This window comes from Capricornis sumatraensis, chromosome 21 (genome assembly GCF_032405125.1).
Source record: "Capricornis sumatraensis isolate serow.1 chromosome 21, serow.2, whole genome shotgun sequence".
NCBI lineage: Eukaryota > Metazoa > Chordata > Mammalia > Artiodactyla > Bovidae > Capricornis > Capricornis sumatraensis.
In genome coordinates this window covers 58557356-58574767 of record NC_091089.1, presented here as the reverse complement: position 1 = coordinate 58574767, position 17412 = coordinate 58557356, and the positions used below count along the sequence as shown (strand labels likewise).

Sequence of the window (17412 nt, the reverse complement as noted above, 5' to 3'; positions counted from 1 at the left end):
CTAGTCCCGAGGGACTGATCAGAAGAAAAAGCAGACAAACAAGGTAGGAGCTAACTATTCAGTTTGGCAAGACACAGGAATCTAAGTCTGAATTTTTTGATTAAACGGCAATGTCAGTGCAAAGCTGGATGATGGTTTTCCAGCCATCATCATTCCACTGCTCTCTTCATTGGCAACTTCATCTGCTGCCTGAAGGGGACTGAGTATCAAACTGAGACACTAAGAAAAGTTGTATCAAATCTAACTTAAAATCATATTTAGACACTGGCTATTAAGCATAATCTTTTTACTGAAAAGGCTTTAGAGTGAAATAATGGGAGCCCTAGATTCTACCCCTCATCTTGCCACTAACCATGCAGTCTTTGATCACAGCATCTCACTTCTGAGGATTAGCTTTCTCATCAAGAGTATTTATACAATGAATTTTGAATCATCTTTAAGTCAAAAAAAAATCAAATCATAAAGAGCAGGGGTCTGAGAGATAAAAACCAAGTCATCGCTTTTGCTTACCTAAATTTCATATATTTTTCTGTTTCACCTGATTGCACCTACTTCTCAGTTCTAAACAGAAATAAAACTGTACTGCAGTCAACAACAGCAACAAAAATAACAGTTGAAAGAACAATGAACTTACGCTCAGAAAAACTATATTCAAATCCTGACTCTTCTATGTAGTCTTGAAGAAGTTACCACTCTAGGCTAGGTCTCAGCGTCCCCCTCTGTAGAAGATGGACAATAATATCCTCCTTTCAAAAAGTTGCCAGGGGACACAGACCACACCTTGAAATTTCACTTGAAGAGGTTTTATTCTCAGGTTCTGCAAGTTGCAATCCCCTTGGTGGACCTCTCTTCCCTTAATAGGCAGCGACTTCCCTGGTAGACTCCAGGCTTCCACAGCAAGGGGGGCACAGGTTCAATCCCTGATCAGGGAACTAAGACCCTGAATGCCATAAATAAGTAAAAATTATTTTTTTTTAATTTAAACATAAATAAATAGGTACAGAATAGCTTAGGTGCTTACATTTTCCAAATTCAAAGTTGATAGGAAAGAAAATTAAACTGTTTTGCATTTTTATTAAAATCTGCCATAAAAGGGAAAGAAGACTACAAGGTTTTGTCTAAATGTAACGCCTGGTGCTAGACTCATTTAGGTCCATCACTAACTCTCTCAAAATCACACGACAAACTGATCTCAGAGCTCAGAGGCGCACACAGACCTGATTCCTAAGGAAATAAATGCCCTCCTGTATTCTATGGTGTCTTCATTTATCATGAAATTTCATTTATCAGAAAACTTCATTCTCCAGTCAATCTGGTGAATCTAGACTTTACAAAAACACATTACTTAAAGGTAAGCAGAACTGTAGTATTTATGGATAAAATGATCTGATGTCTGGGCTCTGACATGGGGAGAGGAAGAGAGGGTAAGAGGTATTGGAAAGGATGGAGATGAAATATGATCATCAGTGTGGTGGGTGAAATGCATACAGATCTACCTCGAGGAACAAAGGACTTCTTATCCCAGCTGCTAAGACCACGAGGTTGTCTTGGCATTAGTCAGTTGGCTAATGGCTGCCCCCAGCCAAAGGGAGACACCTTGCCTGCAACCCACATCCAATGACTGATCAATGTGGACAGTGAAAGTGAAGTCAGTCAGTCATGTCCAACTCTTTGCAGTCCATGGAATTTTCCAGGCCAGAATACTGGAGTGGGTAGCTTTTCCCTTCTCCAAGGGATCTTCCCAACCCAGGGATCGAACCCAGGTCTCCCCCACCGCAAGCAGATTCTTTACTGACTCAGCCACCAGGGAAACCCAGGAATACTGGAGTGGGTAGCCTATCCCTTCTCCAGCAGATCTTCCCAACCCAAGAATGGACCCGGGGTCTCCTGCATTGCAGCCAGATTCTTTACCAGCTGAACTGTCAGGGAAGCTCAATTTGGAGATAAACTGTAAAGGCCAGTCCCCCTCACATCAGGATAGTTTGGAGGGGTCATTCCATCTTTTTACCTTCCAGGGTCACCTGATATTCTGCTGGGACTCATTACAGCTCAACTCCTCCCTCTGACCAAACCTGCTTCCCTTCCCCAGAATCGGCTCACTAGGAAACTTCAACCATAAAAATAAGTGTTGAAGCTATTTTTAGTACAAGAGTTCTCACCATATTGTTCTTACTATTAATATTTTTACATATTTGAAAATTCCTCTAATTGTTAATGGGTTCATAGAAAGAACTTTAGTGTCCATCAGTCGGGGATTAAACAAATTACTAGAGAGTCTTACAATGGAACACTGCTGCATGATAAAAGAAATAATCTCCAAAATATATAATAAGAGGAAAAGGTGCAGTACAGTATATAAAAGACACTCCTGTTTTGGGTTCTAAAAGGGGAGCTATATATATGTATATACACACACACATCTATACATATATACATATACACAAATATTTACAAAAATTCTGTAATGGTACCAATTTAAAAAAAAATAGTAATGATAACTATACCTCTAAAAAGGAAGAGAAATAAGAGGCTAGACTGAGTGGGAATCCTAATTCTCAAGATAAACCCTACCTTTGGGTATTTCACTGTATTCCAAAAGACAGGTTAATAAATAAATAAACGGCCCACAGACTTCCCTGGTAGTCCAGTGGTTGGGACTCCACGTTTCCCCCTTAGGGGACACAGGCTCGATCCCTGGTCCGGGAACCAGGACCCCACAAGCCGTGTGCCGTGTGTGTGCTCAGTCACTCAGTCGTGTCCGACTCTTGCAACTCCACAGACTGTAGCCTGCCAGGCTCCTCTGTCCATGGAATTTTTCAGGCAAAAATACTGGAGTGGGTTGCCATTTCCTTCTCCTCCACAAGCCGTGTAGTAGAGCCAAAAGAATAAATAAATAAAATAAAACATACGGCCTTGATTCACCAAGTTCTTTAAGATGCACATACACACACAAACGTGAGTTTTCAAAAACATTTAACTATAATAAACATTTGACTTTAGCCTATAACCCGTTCCAGGACTAGTTCTTCTCTGTTGTGAGGGACCTATCCCAAAACCCATGGCTCACGACTCCTGCAATCATGTTTTCACAATATTTCCTATACACTGGTGCAGACCACTCACCACTGTGTGTAATTATTTGTTTATAAAGGCACCCATTCCACTAAAAGCTGAGCCCTTCTAGAGTAAAACCAGATCATTCACTTAAGTCCACCATCTTTGTTATTCAATCACTATCAAGCAAATTGCGTTCCACTAGGATATGAGGTGGTTTAGCAGCACCCAGAATAGTTACAGACTTTTACTAGTGACTCCCTGGTAGCTCAGTTGGTAAAGAATCTGCCTGCAGTGTATGAGACCCAGGTTCAGGACAACCCCTAGAGAAGGAAACGGCAAACCACTCTAGTATTTTTGCCTGGAAAACTCCATGGACAGAGGAGTCTGGCAGACAACAGTCCATGAGATCACAAGAGTCAGACAGGATTTAGCGACTAAACCACCAGCACTACTGACCGACTGGGGCTTCCCTGGTGGCTCAGAGAGTAAAGTATCTGCCTGCAATGGGAGACCCAGGTTCGATCCCTGGGTCAGGAAGATGCCCTGGAGAAGGGAATGGCTACCCACTCCATCTTGCCTGGACAGTTCCATGGGCAGAGGAGTATGTATTTGTTGAATGATATATATTTACTTGTTGAATGAATACATATTTATTGAAGGAATAAACGGACAATCACAATAACTAGCATTTATTATTAAACTTTCACTGTGTGCCAAGCAAGCTATTTCTGAGGAAGAAATATCTCGTCTTTTTAGATTTAGAAGAAGATTCAAATCTAAATCAGCAAAAAATTAAATTAGAAGAAAATTTAAATTAGATTTAAATCCTTCCCGGACTCTTTGAAGGATCTTACTCTCTTAATTTGGAGAAAGAAATGGCAACCCACTCCAGTATTCTTGCCTGGAAAAATCCCATGGACGGAGGAGCCTGGTAGCTTACAGACCATGGGGTCACCAAGAGTCGGACACGACTGAGCAACTTCACTCCACTTCACTCCCTTAATTGCCCTCTCACTGACTACCATTTTATCTGTCTTTCAATTAAATTAGCCTTTGTCCTTCAAACATGTTCTATCTCACTTCTGTCCAAAATACCTTCACTTGTTACCAGCCCCTGCATGTAAATCTGGTAATCTCTCTCTCCCTCCCTCTCACATTCATTCTTTCTCCTATTTTCTCTTTCTCTCATTGTAATGACAACACTTTGAAACCCCCTGGCCTTTAACACAAGTTTCCATTTCCTTACTACGCACTGCCTCATGTCGTATAGATCGTATCTTCAAATAGACTTAATCTAAGGACACTTAAGATCTCCCGCTACACAGAGGTCAACAGTTTTGATATGTTCTTCCTCCAGGGAATAACTCTCCAGAACTGCAGAGAAAAGCAAGGTCCCAGGAGAGAAGTTTGGAAACTGGATGCTTGGACATCCTTAGACTGTGGATTCCTACTTTCCTAACCGTCTTACTCAGCCCTTACGTGATATTCGGTCTCCTATAGCTACTCGCTTGACACAGCTGATCACTTGCTAATCCTTGACTCTCCTCTCTTGGGTTTCCAGTACAGTGTACTCTCCAGTTATCTTCTTCCTATTTCTTCAGCTTTCTTCTGCTTAGCTCTGTAAAGGCCTAACAAACCCCAAGAAAAATTCAAGACAAAGAGGAAAAATCTTTCATCCCTCTTTTTCACTAGATTTGGAGGGTTTTTTTTTTTTTCTTTTCTTTTCCTTTCACTCAACGGTTTGTAGTATCTCAGTTCCTCATCAGGGATTGAACCTAGGCCATGGCAATGAAAGCCTAGAATCCTAATGATGAGGCCACCAGGGAACTCCCAAAGGAATATTTTCAAATTTGACTGTTCTTTTAATAAAAGGCTTAACATGTAATCTACTTTCCCCCTTGTGATTCTCCCCAATTTTTTATTAAAAAAATGTTAAATATACAGAAAGTTCAAAAATAGTATAAAGATCACTAAATAAATAAATATTTACTAATATTAGCAAATAAGCTACTCAAGTTTGACACACTGCACTTGATTGTGATGCCTCCTTGCTCTTTAATTCTAGAACGTCACTTCATTTTTCATACTGACTTTCATGCTTCATTCTAACTTTAAAAAACAAAACCAACTGCTTGAAGAATGTTCCACATTTCGGATCTAATTGTACTTATGATGTCACTTATCATGCATTCATCTGTCTCCTGCTTTTCCTATAAACTGGAAGTCGGATCTAAAGGCATCAGCAGGCTCAAGTGAAGCGTTCGGGCAAGTGTCCTTCACACTGCATCACCAACGGGAGGCACGTGACATCACGCTGTCCCACTGTCGGTGATGCCACCGTGACCACTTCACTAAGGCAGTGACTGCCCGCTAGCTCCACCATGACTCTTTTCTCCCTTTAAAACTATGAATAACCTAGGGAGTGACACTCTGGTAAGACCATCCTGTTATGCAAAATCTCATGGGATACTAGTATTCCAGATGACTTCTAAAAGCTACGAGAGTCAAGATTATATAGAAAACTCTGGTATCAGGGCAGTGTTCGTCTCTCTACACTGCTTCGCTAATGCTTAAATGCTAGAGCGAGACACACGTCCAGCCCAGGAACACAGGCGTCTTCATAGGAGAGTTAACGCTGCCTCAGTCTGTTTGCTTTCTGTGCCCCAGGCAGGCCCTCTGAGGCCTGCAGACAAAAACAAACTCAAATTCTCTCTCTTGAGAATGGGCACACACACATGAACAAGAGCAGGCAGGCCGCCACCTATCAACAGGGATAATGAAAAGCAGAGACTACAGGCTAAGTAACTGACCGTAGTCGCCACCAAGGCAATGACTGAAGAAAAGATTCTTTAAAGGTTTGTTCAAATTCACAGAACATCCCTACATCATTTGTCAAAAATACGTGTTCAACTCAAATCCACAGTGTGATGAAGGTAGTAGGCATTATGATTATGAATTTTCTTTGTGCTTGTTTTGTGCTTTTGTGGTCAATTCACTGAAGACTTAGAAAAACCTGAATCAGATGATGAAGACTGTTATTATAATGCAATGAGACAGCTAGGTTGTAAAATGCACTGAAGGAATCACTGAGCTGCCTCAGAATTAGAGTCAGTGAGGGACTTCACCTTCTCAACACTAAGCTGGTCGCTAAGTTGCCAAGATTATACTTTCTTATTTGAGTGGAAAGAAATCTGCTTCCAGGGAACTTGACACTTCAGGAAGGCTTTGCTAAAGGAAGTTCCAGGATCCTGTTTCAAAAGAACATGTGGAATGAGCAGATGGTAACAGAAGACTCCACTTGTTTCTCATTGCAAAGACGGCCCTGAGCATGTGAGAGCTGGGCTTTGAAGAACTGTAGACTATCTGGTCAAAAATACATCCCAATTTTAAGAATGATTCATAGACTTCGAGGCCTATGAATCTCCTTTTAAATTTCTGCAGCTACTTATGCTCTACCCATCGCCAAACTGCCTGTTTCAAGAGTTACCGATTAGGCAAAAGCAAGCAACGCCCAGCAAGCCCCTACATCTTGGGGAAAACAGAGCTCATCTGGTAAAACTGACCTCAGCTCCCTCACCTACTCGACTCTCAACACCGTCCCCAATCATTCCTACTTGTTCCCCTCAGAAAGGAAACTGCCATCAAAACCCTGAGCACTGAAGCTTTTCATGGTGTATAAAGTAAAATAACCCAGAAGAAGAAACAAACGTGCTTCCCCAACCAGAAGATGAACTGCCACAGTATCCTGGGGATCAGTCAGGTCTGCTGAGTACACGTGAAGACTTGAGAGCCACACGGACTAGGGGGGACCCCAGCTCCCCCGTTTACTAACTGCGTATGCTCCGTCGCTCAGTCGTGTCCGCCTCTCTGCGACCCCACGGACCGCAGCCCAGCAGGCTCCCCTGTCCGTGAAATCCTCCGGGCAAGAATACCGGAGTGGGTAGCTATTTCCTTCTCCACTTACTAACTGCAAACCCTGAGGAAACATCGGAATGTCCTCATTTGTAACATCACCCTCGTCCATATACACAGACAACAACCGCACAACGTTCCACCTGCCACACAAATGTTCTTAGAAAGGTCACCCAAACCTCCCCCTTGCTAAGCCCAAGTCAAGTCCTGATCCTCTTTCCTGCCCTACCAGCAGCACTCGAACACTTCACACTTCTCCCTCGAAATTCTTCTCCGCCTGGCGTCCACGTCTTCACACGCTGCTGCTACCGTTAGTCTCCGAGGCACTAGTCTCCACTTTCCCTCCTTTTCTGACATTTAAACGTGGGAATACTCAGAGCAGAGTCCTTGGACTTCTCTCCTCTGGCAACACGCCCTCCCCGCTTCCCTCAGTGATCTCCCCAAGCCTCACAGTTTTATTTTTAATGTAACTTTATTGATGTACGTATGTACTTTTGGCTGTGCTGGGTCTTCGTGGCTGCACAGACTTCTTCTCTAGCTGTGGTGAGCAGGGGCTGCTCTCCAGTTGCGGGGGAGGGCTTCTCACTGCGGTGCCTTCTCTTGCTACACAGTGTGGGCCCCAGGGTGCTCAGGCTTCAGGAGCTGCAGAGCACAGGCTCAGGAGTTGTGGCTCAGGGGCTCAGTTGGTCCACGGCATGTAGGGTCTTCCCAGACCAGGGCTCGAACCCGTGTCTCCTGCATTGGCAGGTGGATTCGTTACCCTTGAGCCACCTGGGAAGCCCCAACCTCGAGACTTCAAATACCAGCTATGCATTGACAATTCCCCAGTTCCCAGCGAGGGGCTCTCCTCTGACTGACTGTACACTCACAAACACAGCTTCCCATTCAGCACTTCCATCTGGATGGCTAGTAAGCTTCTCAACTCTGACGGGTTCAGAAGTGAGTCTCTGGTCTTCTTCCCCAAACCTGCCCCTCCCACAGTCTTCCCCAGCTAGGTGGACAGCAAGTCATTCTTTGGAGCTCCTTCACCCACTTCAGATCTCTGCTAAAATGTTCTCTGCTTAGTGAGGCCTTTCCTAACCAGTATAAACTGAAAAACCCACCACCCCAACAGTATTTTACTATACTGCTCCAGAGCCCTTACAATCATTTAACATACCAAAGGCTTCACTTACTTATTTCTTGTCTGAATCTGCCGCTGTAGCATAAATTCCATGAAGGTGATTGTTTGTTTCTTTTGTTCTATACTGTATTCCCAGTGCCTAGAATTTCAGCTACATAGGAGGTACCCAAATATTTACTGAATAAATGAACAAAGTAACAAATGAAGACTCTTGAGAGTCCCTTGTAGGGCAAGGAGATCCAACCAGTCCATCCTAAAGGAAATCAGTCCTGAATAATCACTGGAAGGACTGATGCTGAAGCTGAAACTCCAATACTTTGGCCACCTGATGCAAAGAACTGACTCATCAGAAAAGACCCTGATACTGAGAATGACTGAAGGCAGGAGGAGAAGGGGACGACAGAGGATGAGATGGTTGGATGGCATCACCGACTCAAAGGACATGAGTTTGAGTAAGCTCCAGGAGCTGGTGATGGACAGGGAAGCCTGGCGTGCTGCAGTCTATGGGGCCGCAAAGAGTCGGACATGACTGAGTGACTGAACTGAACTGAATGAATGAATCGTGTGTCTGGCTTTAAAAAAGTTGAACCCATCAACAAATTAAAATACATCTTGATCTTACATGCTGTGGATTTCAGTTTTTTAATCAATGAATTTTTGTACAATGTCAACAATTAATACGAATCCCCTTAATCAAATCCCCATTAGCATACTAATTGTAGTGGCAGCTACAGGTTGCACCTATATTCTAGCCCCTTTCATTTTATCTGGGACACATACACAATAAGACACATCTTAGGACCTATGCAGCAAATTAACATGGTTTACCACACTCACTAAGGTATTAAACTTAGTAACTTTAAGTAAAGTTTCTTAAACTTAGTAAACTGGTGCTTCATTAGTGTAAGGTTTGCCTCATGAATGGTGATGTTTATTGTTTGTTCATATTTGAAATGTTTAGAAAAAAGAGCCCTTAAGGAAGACAGCCAAATGAAAAACTTGAATGTGAGAACAGAAGTTAACTGGCACATTCTATCAATCTGTTATTACTGACCTATACTACCTACCAACATTCATAAAGAAATATGTATGTGCCAAACACTAGTAAAATGTCTTCAGGGAGCTTGAAGGGTCATAAGTTACAACTGCTAACTGGATGGGAGATAGTGGTTAAACAACCATGTCTTTCCAGCAGTTTTCCATTCTACAAGAGCCTACAGAATAACTCTCAATACTTCAGAAAGTTTCTCCATCCTGAACTGACCAGTGCTCTAACATTTCATTGCTCCAACATTTTTTGATGACTACTAACGCAAGCAACTATCAGGCCAAAGAACCTACAATTTCATTAAACATCACCAACACATTTTGGAAAAGATGGCTAATTTTACTTAAATTAATTACTATTTTATGAATTTAGTGTCTATGTTACTTAATACAAAAGAAATAAACATTTCACTTGGACAGAACTTGCTGAATACAGTCATAGTGTAAGACTTCTTCCAATATTATCTTTTGTGCTCTTATCAGCAAAGCAGTTTTAAGTATCAGATACAGATCCAGGATTCCCAGGTGGCACAGTGGTAAAGAATCCGCCTGCCAATGCAAGAGACGAGAGAGATTCAGGTTCGATCCCTGGGTCGGGGAGATCCCCTGGAGTAGGAAATGGCAAACCACTCCAGTATTCGTGCCTGGAAAATTTCAATGACAGAGGAGCCTGGTGGGCTGCAGTCCATGGGGTCGCAAAAGAGTCAGACACAACTGAGCGCACACAGATCCATACAAAAGCTCTCAGAGGGCTCTGCCCACGATCACGGGCATCCATACATGTAAGGCTGAGGACACTGTGTAAAGTGCAGCAATGAAATGGACAAAATGGGACGAGAATCTATAAACCTCACTGACTCCACACTCTAATCATTGAGTTTATCTGTTCCAACAAACAAAATAGTTTCACAGAAAAATGTAACAGATAAACCGATAATAAAAATGCTACCAGGACTTCCCTGGTGGTACAGGGGATGAGAATCCTCCTGCCAATGCCCAGGGTACAGATATGATCACTGGTCTGGGGAGATTCCACATACTGTGGAGCAACTAAGCCCCTTCACTGCAACTACTGAGCCTCTGCTTCAGGGCCCGGAGCCACAATGAATGAACCGCATGCCGCAACTACAGAGGCCCTCAGGCCCCAGCGCCCGCACTCTACAATGCAAAGCAAGGAAGACCCAGCACAGCCAAAAATTAAAAGAAAAAAAAAATGCTACCTAGTTCCAGGCCTAACTCTACAAGTACCAAAATTATTTCAAGATTTGTACTACGAATTTTGATATCTGTCAAGTAGAACACACACACAAAGGTAAAATATCAATATATGAAATTCAGTAGCGTTTTCTTCTATCAGCAATAATCTACTTTAAATTAGTATATATTCACAATATTTTTTTTAAACTACAAAACTTTTCTTTCTGCTCGTTCATAAATGGAAGACTATGCCATGCTCTTGGATAAGGTGATCTAACGTTATAGACATCAATTTTCCCCATAATAGACATACATTCAATGCACAGTAAATCAAAATTCTAGGTGTATTGTTTTTTAGAAACTCGATGGCAACCCATTCCAGTATTTTTGCCTAGAGAATCCCAGGGATGGGGGAACCCGGTAGGCTGCCGTCTATGGGGTCACACAGAGTCGGACACGACTGAAGCAACTTAGCAGCAGCAGCTTCAAAATACATAGAAAAGAATAAAAATGCACAAATAGTCAAGCCAACTTTGAAAATCAAAAAAGAATGGAAAACTTGCCTTATCAGAAATTTAACATCACTAGCCATTTGGGAAATATAAATTAAGATCACAATGAACTATAGTGGTAATACCAAATGCCGGCTAGGATGCAAAGAAACTCCGTCTCTCCTACATTGCTGGTGGGAACGAATGGAAGCAGTTTGAAAGAGGTCTTGGTGGTGACAGAATAGTTCTGTAGCTTTTATTATTATTATTATCTATTTACTTGCCTCTGCCAGGTCTTAGCTGCAGCATGTGGGATCTAGTTCCCTGATCAGGGATCAAACCTGGGCTCCCTGCATTAGGAGTGTGGAGTCTTAGCTATTGGTCCACCAGGGAAGTCTCCAGTTCTGTATCTTGACTGCGGTGGTGGTTACAGGTATCTATCTACACAGGTGATAAAATGGCAAGGCACTACATAAGGCATTGTACCAATGTCAGTTTCTTGGTTTTACTATTTTACTAGAGTTGTATAAAATATAATCATGGAAGGAAACTGGGTGGATTTACATGAAATGCAACCAGTGGGGGAAATCAGACCGCTCTGTAGCACTTCTGCAACTTCCTTAATCTATAATTATTTCAACATAAAGCTAAAACAAAATAAATGGAAAGACTTACTTATGTAGGAAAAAAATCATCACACAAAGCCACAGTACTAAAACAGCGTGATATTAGAACAAAAGCAAAGAAATGAGAAAAAGGAACAGAACACAGTGTTGAGAGCTTGTATAAGAGCTTAATACACAGCGAGTGTAGCAGGACTTCTCTATGGGGAAAGGAGAGACTGACACTAGGAAGTCTGACACACTATATGGAAAATAAACTGGATCTCTATCTTGTGACATGTCGAGAAACACTCCGGATGGATGCGAGACCTATAAATTTAAAGGAAAACTATAGTTAGTAGTACATAAAACAGGAGAATAACTTTGTGACACAGAGTTGTGGAAAGATTTCTTTAATAAAAAGCACAAAGCATAGGCAAAAAAAAATTTTATTTTATTATGTCAAATTGAAAATTTCTGTTCAATGAAGGACATTATAAAATAAAGTTGGAGACAAATGACAGAATAGGAACAGAAAAAATATTTAAAGGACTAGAATCGCGGAAGTGGGCTCCCCAGGTGGCTCAGTGGTAAAGAATCCACCTGCCAACGCAGGGAAACACAGGTTTGATCCCTGGTCCAGGAAGACGCCCTGGAGAAGGAAATGGCAACCCACTCCAAGATTCTCGTCTAGGAAATCCCACGCCCAGAGAGGTCTGCTGGGCACATCGCAAAAGAGCAGGACACAATTTAGCAACTGAAACAACAAACAACAATCTAGGAAACACAAGGAGCTTCTGAAGATCAACAAGGAAAAGTGTGAAACCTCAGAATGAAAATGGGTAAAGCATATGCCAAATACATAGCCAGTGGGGGTCTGCTGTGTGGCTCAGGGAACCCAAACAGGGACCCTGGAACAACCTAGAGGCGTAGGATGCGAAGGGAGATGGGAGGGAGGCTCAGGAAAGATGGGACATAGGTATACCTCGGGCTGACTCATGCTGTTGAATGGCAGAAACCAACAAAATTCCGTAAAGCAATTATTCTTCAATTAAAAAATAAATAATTTTTTTAAAAATTGGTAAAGGAATGAACAATTTTACAAAAGGAAAAACCCCCAAAGATAAAATGCTCATAAACAGAGACTCAAACTCATGAGTAATAGTGAAAAGCAATTCAAAATGAGAGTCACTTTGTACCCAGAGGTCTGCCGGATAACACTGAGCATCAGTAGGGATACGAGGATTCAGAAACTCTCCCGAACTGCCTGCAGGAAGACAGGCCACTGCAGCTAGCTCTGGGGACACAATCTGGCAAACCTTCAATAAAATACACAAACACCCTATGATCCAGAAGTCGTACTGCTAGACAGATATCTCAAAGAAAGCATCACAGAGGTCTAAAAGGTACGTTTATCACAGTATTGCCTGAAGTGGCAGGAAAATGAAACCTAGATGGGCGTCCACAAAGAGAGGAGTCCGCGTACTAACTATCAGTTCAGTTCAGTCGCTCAGTCGTGTCCGACTCTTTGCGACCCCATGAATCGCAGCACGCCAGGCCTCCCTGTCCATCACCAGCTCCCGGAGTTCACTCAAACTCACGTCCATCGAGTCTGTGATGCCATCCAGCCGTCTCATCCTCTGTTATCCCCTTCTCCTCCTGCCCCCAATCCCTCCCAGTATCAGAGTCTTTTCCAATGAGTCAACTCTTCGCATGAGGTGGCCAAAGTACTGGAGTTTCAGCTGTAGCCTCATTCCTTCCAAAGAAATCCCAGGGCTGATCTCCTTCAGAATGGACTGGTTGGATCTTCTTGCAGTCCAAGGGACTCTCAAGAGTCTTCTCCAACACCACAGTTCAAAAGCATCAATTCTTCAGTGCTCAGCCTTCTTCACAGTCCAACTCTCACATCCACACATGATCACTGGAAAAATCATAGCCTTGACTAGACGGACCTTTGTTGGCAAAGTAATGTCTCTGCTTTTCAATATGCTATCTAGGTTGGTCATAACTTTTCTTTCAAGGAGTAAGCATCTTTTGATTTCATGGCTGCAGTCACCATCTGCAGTAATTTTGGAGCCCAAAAAAATAAAGTCTGACACTGTTTCCACTGTTTCCCCATCTATTTCCCATGAAGTGATAGGATCAGATGCCATGATCTTCGTTTTCTGAATGTTGAGCTTTAAGCCAACTTTTTCAGTCTCCTCTTTCACTTTCCTCAAGAGGCTTTTTAGTTCCTCTTCACTTTCTGCCATAAGGGTGGTATCATCTGCATATCTGAGGTTATTGATATTTCTCCCAACAATAAACTGGAGTGGGCTGCCATTTCCTTCTCCAGGGGATCTTCCCGACCCAGGGATTGAACCCAGGTCACCTGCATTGCAGGCAGATGCTTTAACCTCTGAGCCACCAGGGAAGCCCTAGTATTAACTGTAGCAGATGCAAATTCTGAAATACTCTACAGCAACTAGAAGCAATAGATGGCAACATAAATAGATCCTTATTTAGTAGATAGTGGGGCTTCCTGGTGGCTCAATGGTAAAAGAATCTGCCTGCCAATGCAGGAGACATTGGTTCCATCCCTGATTCAGGAAGATCCCATATGCTGCAGAGCAACTAAATCCCTGCAACACAACTACTGAGCTTGTGCTCTGGATCCCACACGCTCCAACTACTGAGACCCACAAGCCCTGGACCCACACTCTGCAACTACAGAAGCCACCGCAGAGGCCCGAGCACTGAAACTAGAGTAGCACTTCCCCCTACCCTGCCCCACCCCACAACTAAGGAGAAGCCTGGGACTTCCCTGGTGGTCCAGCGGTTAAGACTCCGCGCTTCCAATGCAGGGGGCCTGGGTTCTGTTCCTGGTCAGGGAACTAGATCCCACATACTGAAACTAAAAGATCTTGCTCCCGGCAAGGAAGATCCCACTAGCCGCAACTAAGACTCCAGCACAGCCAAATAAAGAAATAAAAATAAATATTTTTTTTGAAAAAAGAAAAGCCCACCTGCGGAAACCAAGACTTAGCACAGCCAAAAATAAACGAATAAATAATATTAAAAATAGTAGAGAGCAGGAAGAGAAAAAAATTTAATGAGACCATGCACAATATCATCTCTATAAACTTAAAATGTGGGTGCTCAAAACAGCATACACTGAAGAACACATACCAGCAGAAGGATGCGTATCATACATGCTGCAACGGCTGCCTGCGGGCTGGTGGGCAACGGAAGGGGGTGGAAACTGGAAGTAAATGACAAAGAATGGGGGGAAAAAGCAAACCAGGAGATATGCAGAACATCCCAGTGATGATCGCTGAATTGAAAACAATTAACCCAACTCTCTGCATTTGAGATCCAAAACAAACCCTAGGACCGACCTCGCACAGAGGACACCACCAAGGCTAAATGTCAGCCCACCTTCTGGTGACAAGGGCGCAACACCCCGCTCGCTACCTGCAGAGTCTGCCGTGCTCGTCTGCTGCAGATAAACCAGCCACCTCACTTCCTCTGTTTCAAAACAGAGCTTCTATCTGTTAAAGGAAATCATAAGATCACATGCTGTCCTTGAGCCAGGCCGTGTTCCTACCTCTTGCTTCAGAATGTCTGGAGGTAGGGGCTACCTCAGATGTTCAATAACTCACTGAGAACCACCCTAATCAGTGATCTGAGACCTACACAATTCAGTCTCAGCTGAGCTGCCTGCGGGGTGAGTACCCAGGCTGGCCACTAGGGCAGAGGCAGCCGTGACAGCCACTAGAAGGGGTGGTCCTCTCCCCACTTGACTGAAGAGACTGCGGGAACGTTAGAGAGCTGTCGGGCAGTTAATATTCTCGGGTCGGAATATGAGTCTCGGTCCCAGGATCTGTGCCTTTTCCCACTTTGCTATATTGTCTAAAATGGCTCTGAGCTAGAATCCAAGTATAAATAAAGGTTGGTATTCCCTTCTATTAAAAAAGAAAAGAAAAGGGTGGGGTGGGGAGGGGGGCTTTCCTAGTGGTGCAGTGGTTAAGAATCCGCTTTGCAATGCAGAGGACATGGGTTCCATCCCAGGTTCGGGAAGACTCCACATGCCTCCGGGCAACTAGGCCTGTGTGCCACCACAACTCATCCCGCGAGGGGCAACTTCTGAAGCCCTCGTGCCCTAGAGCCTTTGCTCTGCAGCAGGAGAAGCTCCTGCGGTGAGAAGCCCGTGCGCTGCAACTAGAGAAAGCTTGCACCGTAAGCAAGACCCAGCACAACCAAAACCAAGTTATACAAATAAAATGAAAGAAAAAATGCATGTGTGGAATCTAACATATGACACAAATGAACTTATCCTTGCAACAGACTCACAGACACAGAGAACAGGCTTGTGACTGCCAAGGGGAAGGGTGGGTGCAGGGGGCAAGGATTGGGAGTTTGAGATTAGCAAATGCAGACTAGTATATATTTGTATCACTGAATCACCGTGCCGTACACGTACACCAGGAACTAACACAACATTGTAAATCAACTATGTTTCAATAAAATACTTAAAAAAAAAAAGGAAAATTAACCAGGCATTTAATACGTGTTTATACTGTTCTGTTTGGCCAATTTGAAATAACTAAGATGTTATTTTGGATGAAATCAAGGTAAGCTTTGATTCTTCGTAATACCAAAGGCATTTCAACACTATTTTCACTTTTAAGTGGTCCTCCACCTCCATACTGTCACAAATTGCTTATAAAGAAACAGTGTGTATATTTCAAAACTCAATTTCTCTCATATAACAGGCGATCTTGACATCCTGCCTGTAAAGCCCTAAATGATAAACATACCAAAGAGTCACAGCTTGCTTTTTTTGGCTCATGTCAAATGCTACTGTGAAAGCAAACTGTAGCTCTCACTGAACCCTAAAATCAGATGCATCAACTCCAACACTTCCTGTGATGCAGCTGTCATAATTAAAAATTCTAGGACATGAGAAACTGACATAGCAAGTGAATCAAAGCACAAAACGGCAGCTTTTGAATCCAAGGTATGGCTAACTCCAAGCACAGAGCTTCAGAACGCTGGGACCAACCAAGTAAGTGGGTGCAGGGGGCAGGTATCCGCTTAGATCAAGTCCTAGGGTAGGGAGACGAGAGCGGGCAGGTGTACTAACAGATGTCTCAGCACCCTAGGCAAGGGCAAACCAAAGAGCATCGGGAAGGGCTTGTGTGGACCCCCAAAGCAAACACATTTCCCAAAAGCCCTGTCAAGAACCACCCACCCGTCAACGTCAAGCATCTCGCTCGGTTTAGATTGCCACTGGGGGTGGAGGGGCAAGGTGGTCCCACCCCAAGAGGAGAGCCAGCGTCGGCAGGAGCGCTGTCACTCACTAGGCCGGGGGGCCCCGACGACCTCCGGCAGGACCCACGCTCCGGGCACTGGCGCCGAGCTGCGGGCCCGAACCTGCGGGCGCCGGCACGGATCAGAGCTTCCAGCGGCGGCGATCGGACGGCGGCCACCGCCGCCAGAGGGAGCGGGGCGGGGACCCCCCCCCCCCGAGCCCCGGCCCCTGAGCCCCACGGCGGGGGCGCAGCCGCGCTGGGACACCCCCCCGGGAAAGCCCGAGAGCTCCCTCACCTGTCACAGCCTCATCATGTGCCTGGCTATTTCCCGTCCCTCCGGCCAAGAGGACCAGGCGGGGACGTGTCCGGGCGGGACGCCGGGTGGGCAAACCCAGGCGCGGAAACTTCGGACTGGAACCCCAGCCCAGCCTCCGCCTCGCTAGCGCGGCTGCGAGGCACCCGTTGCCGCCTCCACCGCCGCCGCTGCCGCTGCCGCCGCCGCTGCAGCAAATCAGCTGACACCCGCCAACTGCCGTGACGTCCCCTGCAACTGTCGCAAAAAAACGAGGGGGCGGGAAAGGCTCGTCTCCACACACGCTCGGCCTAAGCCGGCACCGGAGAGGCTGGCTGCGTTACCATGGAGACCGTCCGGAGGCCGCCATGTCGGCTGAGGGCAGGGAGTGCGCGGC

The 17412-nt window shown here is 44.5% G+C and overlaps 1 protein-coding gene across 1 annotated transcript in view; it reads right to left on the bottom strand.

The window, feature by feature from the left end:
• The window catches only part of WDR7 (WD repeat domain 7), a 352576-nt gene extending 335550 nt beyond the window's left edge, over nt 1–17026 (bottom strand). The window contains exon 1 of the mRNA XM_068994015.1: nt 17019–17026. The gene's annotated coding sequence lies outside the window, so the exon portion shown is untranslated. The remainder of the gene's footprint in view (nt 1–17018) is intronic.
• Nucleotides 17027–17412: the final 386 nt, after the last annotated feature.